Source organism: Rutilus rutilus (assembly GCF_951802725.1).
Source record: "Rutilus rutilus genome assembly, chromosome: 15".
NCBI classification, from domain to species: domain Eukaryota; kingdom Metazoa; phylum Chordata; class Actinopteri; order Cypriniformes; family Leuciscidae; genus Rutilus; species Rutilus rutilus.
In genome coordinates, this window is record NC_140220.1 from 21,894,957 (window position 1) to 21,900,107 (window position 5,151).

The 5,151-nt window shown below is 39.5% G+C and overlaps 1 long non-coding RNA gene across 1 annotated transcript; it reads left to right on the forward strand.

Moving 5' to 3' along the window:
* Positions 1–276: 276 nt before the first annotated feature.
* On the forward strand, positions 277–3,203 carry LOC311305233. The gene is made up of 6 exons (XR_014629983.1): positions 277–852; positions 1,563–1,681; positions 1,806–2,103; positions 2,204–2,264; positions 2,431–2,733; positions 2,831–3,203. It is a non-coding gene; the product is annotated as an uncharacterized lncRNA (long non-coding RNA).
* Positions 3,204–5,151: the final 1,948 nt, after the last annotated feature.

Below are 5,151 nucleotides of genomic sequence, written 5' to 3' on the forward strand. Positions count from 1 at the left end.
TGTGGTGCTTGAAATTCTATATAATTCATAAAAATCAAATATTGCCACATTGATGGCTCAAGAGGGTGTAATTGTTCAAATAACATATTGTTTTATTTTAAAATGTAAAGAAATTGTAACCCTAAAGTGTTTTTTAAGTGTAATATTTTTGTAAAGGCTAGGGACAGAAAAATTGACATTTTCATAGAATGACCCTCTTACATTTTAGCTTAAATTGATATATTTAATGAAAGTAGCTAGATTAGTTACTATGTGTCATTAGCACCAATGTTATGTAAAAAAGACACAAAACCATTTCAACAATTAATTTCAATCAGGCTTTGCCACAAAGGTAAAATGTGCATTCCATGCAAACAGCATCACAATCTCTTAGAGCCCAACCACTGTGCATAATACAACACGAACAGAAGATTGTATTTGACTCATGCTGCATACACATACGCAATGACAAGAATTATGCCTACTGTACATATAGAGTTACAACTACGATTAGAGTTGTTTACATAAAATGTACCTCGTTTCTATTTTGCTTTAAAAATGTTTGTGGCCCCTTTAAGAAATCCCTCTCTTCTCGCGATACTATTCACTTGTGCTGGACGCGTGCGCGCGACCAGAGAGCGGCAGCCATTTTTCATTGTTCAGGAGAGCTCCATGACGGTGCGTGCATCGATCGGATTCTGTGTTATACATTCTTCTTTCTTGGTAAATATTACTCCAATATCTTTAATATGCACAAATAAGTTGTGAAGCGAAGTTAAAAGAACATTGGATGTGTACATTTTTGTTTATAGATTTATTTGGAGCGCATGTGTGACGATTGAACCTCGTGGTGATCGGACGGTAAAGGATTGGGTATGTACGTTTTATGGTTTATGGGGGAAATTACTGATGGCATGTTTATTTGATAAATCTGTTAATGAGTTGAATCTATATTCTGTGATTATACAGTATAACTTTATGGTTATATTTCTGGTTCCGCATGGCATGATTAAACGTGGGTTGTGGCTTTGTTAAAGTGCTTTTATTTCTCTTGTAACTTAGGCCTAAGTTACCTCAGCCACTGCCGTATTCCAGTTTGTGTTATCGTATTTAATTGTAGCCTAACATATTTTGGTTTGGAGAAATCAATTTAAATCTGACCAGTTGCAGTGTATTACACTGCATTTCAGTTTGAATTAAGTATTTTGTGGATTTGGGCATTGATCCACTGGTTAAGCTTTTTGTGACATTTGATTGTCATCTTCAAATTTACTGTAAACTGTTAATACAATTTCTTTTCTTTTTTTTTTACTAGTGAAATCAAATTTTTTTTTGTGTGAAATCTCTTCGAACAAGGCAAACTTTTTTCTTAATCAGATTTTTATCTGTTTAATTGTGCTTCCATTGACCGCTGTCACTTATTTTAAACAGCAGTCAGAATAAAACCCCAATTTCAAAAAGCATAGTTTGCTTCCGGTGTGTTTTTCTGCAATTTCACCCGGTTGCATTTTTTCTCCTTTGTTTAATTTTACTGTGACTTATGTTGTTCTTATTAATATCACTCTCAATTAATTGTTTTCCAGCTGCCTTTAAGACATATTACACGACAGTGCGCAGGAGCTTCAGGTACAAACAACCAGATCTTGCATTGCAGGCGGAAGCTGTGGTGAATTCAGCTCGGAGTCGAGCGAGAAGAAAGACGGTAAGATTTATTAGATTAGATTCGTTTTTGGTCAATGTGACTATTTTTCAGGTGCATTAATAGATGTGTGTTGTCTATACGCAGTGCATTGCGCAGTATTGATTGTCTTTATTGGTTTTAACAGCTGCTAAAAGCGAGACAGAGTGTGCTAGCTGAGGATGAGGTGGGCCTTCGGAAGTGTGCTTCCATAGACCTGATGTCTGATGAGGAAGACGGCATCTTCGGCGGGGTGTCTGGATGGATTGTGCGACCTCCGTCCTGTCGCAGCCAGGAGCTCACCGAGCTCTGTGCTACGCTGCAGTCGAGATTAGAGGCGACTCCAAAGTACAGGGCAACGCACCACAGACGTCTGCAAAATGGACCGAATTCAGACAGAATGCCGCTAGTTACCTGCAGCTGTATTTTGTCAGGCCTTGTGAAATGTAAGAATATTCTGTTTTTCATGATTTCATCATAAAGCAAGAGGTCATGGGATTGATGGCTATTATGTTTAATAATTGTAAATAATCCTGTAATTTACAGGAAGCAGTATGCCATCTTCACAACTCTGAGACAAATTGTGGGCGCTACGAACTGGAGCAAGGTAAAAAAAAAAAAAAAAAGAATCTTACATTCTTTTATTTTTTTACTTTCATAAAAACTTACAAACATTTTAAAGGTAAGATTCAAAGAATATGCTTTCATTCTCTTGTATAAGAAAAAAAATCTGTTATAGTTTACGATCTTAATCATACATTTTGTTTCCATAGAGTAACCTCGCCTCATAACGAGGGCGTAACCTCACATTTACTCAGAGCTATGTCTGCAAGTCCAGATTTTCATGACACTAATCATGACGACATTGTAAGTAACTTTTACTATTTTCTCCTTGTTTCATTTTACTGTGACTTGCGTTGTTTTTATTCATATCACTCTCATTTAATTGTTTTCCAGCTGCCTGTAAGACAGACTACGAGACAGTACGCAGGAGCTTCAGGTACAAACAACCAGATCTGGCATTGCAGGCCGAAGCTGTGAAGAGTTCAGCTCGGAGTCGAGCGAGAAGAAAGAGGGTAAGAGGGTGACTATTTTTCACGTGCATTAATAGATGTTTTGTGTCCATACACAGTGCATCACAGTACTGATTGTCTGTATTGGTTGTTTTTACAGCTGCTAGAAGCGAGACGGTGTGCTAGGTGAGGATGACGTGGGCATTTGGAAGTGCGCCACCATAGATCTGATGTCCGATGAAGTTCAACCACCAGCCAGGAGCTCACAGAGCTCTGTGCTACGCTGCAGTCGAGATTAGAGGCGACTCCTAAATACAGGGCAACGCACCACAGACGTTTTCAAAGTGGATCGAATTCAGAGAGAACGCCGCTGGTCACCTACAGCTCCGAAGATGAAAACAGACACTGAGCTTCTAATTTGTTGTGTGTGCAGATGATCTATGCTTTGTACATAGGTGTATATTGTTTTGTGTCTGTGCTAATAAAGCTCTTTCTTTGAATAAACAGCATGTCCCTGGCAAATTTTCCTTTCCTTTATAAATTCATGTCCTTGATGGTAATAGTGTAGTCCATAGGTTAACAATGACATGAATATACCACAGAATAGCATATTATGAATATAAAAAAATAATTTATATATTATTATTTATATGAATATTATAATTTTTTGAATTTATAATGAGCGAGGGTGACCAATAGTAACAGATCTGCCAACCAATCACGAGTGATTTTTCTTGTTTAAACCACGTGGGTTCAACCAATAGTGAGTGAGGAAATTCAAGCCTTTCTCTGGCGGGAGCTGCTATTCATATGGTAATTAGAGCCATTCACACCTCCGGCGCGAGCGCTCTGCATACGTCATGGTTCGTTTCCGGCAATATTCGGCACAGACGAACGCGACGTTCACAGGCTGTAAATTGTCGTTAACTGCCGAAAATTAGGGAGATTTACGGCCGTTTACGGGGTCGGAAATCCCAATTTTCATGCAGTGTAACTACATTACATTAGTTAACTACATTCATTTGTTAACATATGTGGCAGGGTAAAGGAGCTCGTTTATTGGTTTATTAGAGGGTGGGTAGAAGACCAATGAGGTGGGAGCACCTGTAGTATTTAAAGACGTGGCTTGCTGATTCCGGGCTTTCCCCCGCCCTGGCGTTCCCGTTCCCGTTCCCGTTCCCGTTATTGTCATCGTCATCGTCAGGTATGTTAAGGATAGCAATATTTTGTAATGAGGTGGACTGCTCTCTTGTAATCTGTACTATTTATAGTTTGATTTATAGCATTACTGGTGGCATAGGCATTGTGAGGAATGGTGGCTGTATGCGATCTCAGTTAACATAGTGGGTGTGTGAGTGCTGGCTGGCTGGCGGATCGAGCTGCGGCGCATTGAATAACTATACGCCAGGCGTTTGGGCGGTGTTCTTCTGTTCATCTAAAAATCGTAAGTATCGTTCCCTTTTTCACTGGGGATTTTATAGATTTAGTTTAATGTTCAGTGTTTTGTTAAAGGGAAAGAGATGTACTGCTCATGCTAACAGTCAAAATTGCGGGTGTGTGAGTGCTGGCTGCGGCGCATTGTGAGTAACCACACTGGGTCGCAAGTATCTCATCCCTTTTTCATTTTGGATCTTATAGATTTAGTTTAACATTTAGTGTTTTTATTGTTAAAGGGAACGGGAATTTCCCCATCTGAAACCCTATCTAGTGGGAGGACGTTATAAAGAGATGCCGCTGGGTTTATTATTTTGATTTATTTAGTTTTCTTTGGTTTTGGAATTCCAGCTTACTCTTCTCTTGTTTTGTCGTGTGGGATTTTTTTTGCAACATCTGTATGTTGGCTATTATTAGTAGTAATTTTGTTTTGTTTTTTTGGGGTTATTTTCCTCAACATTATTTCACATTCAGTTATGGTTTTCTTTGTGTAATTTATTGTGACCATTTTGAGCTGGATTGTGTAGGTGACCAATCAGGCACTGCTCTCTGCGTATCCCTATCTGGTCAGGAGGCAGGAGCGTCCTTGATGTGCCATTTTTGTGTTTGTATGTTTTATTGAGTGTTTGTAGTATAATTGTCTCATTTAATCAGTAGCTAACTAACAGCCTTTTGTTTGTCTCCAGGAGCCAGTAGGATTCGATGTGGAACGGGGGAGGCCGGTTGCCTTGACCTAGAGGCGTGTACTTCACAGTGTATAATGTGTATTGGCACAATTGTCTTGCAGTGCTTTGCAGTCTGATTTTGGGGTGAATTTAAGTAGGGCTGGACGACCTCTTACGTATGCCTGGCCTGCCTTGTTCCTGTGGAGCCTGGCCCTGGAGAAGTATTTTTCTGTGGTGTGTTTTTAAGGATGATTGTGATGTTTTATTAAAATAAAGTATATTTTGTATTGTGACCCCTGTCTCACTGGGTGATATCTTTGCCCTCGGTGGGTACTACTTACCTGTGTGTCTTTTTTTTGGGGGGGGGGGGGGGGGGGGGGTA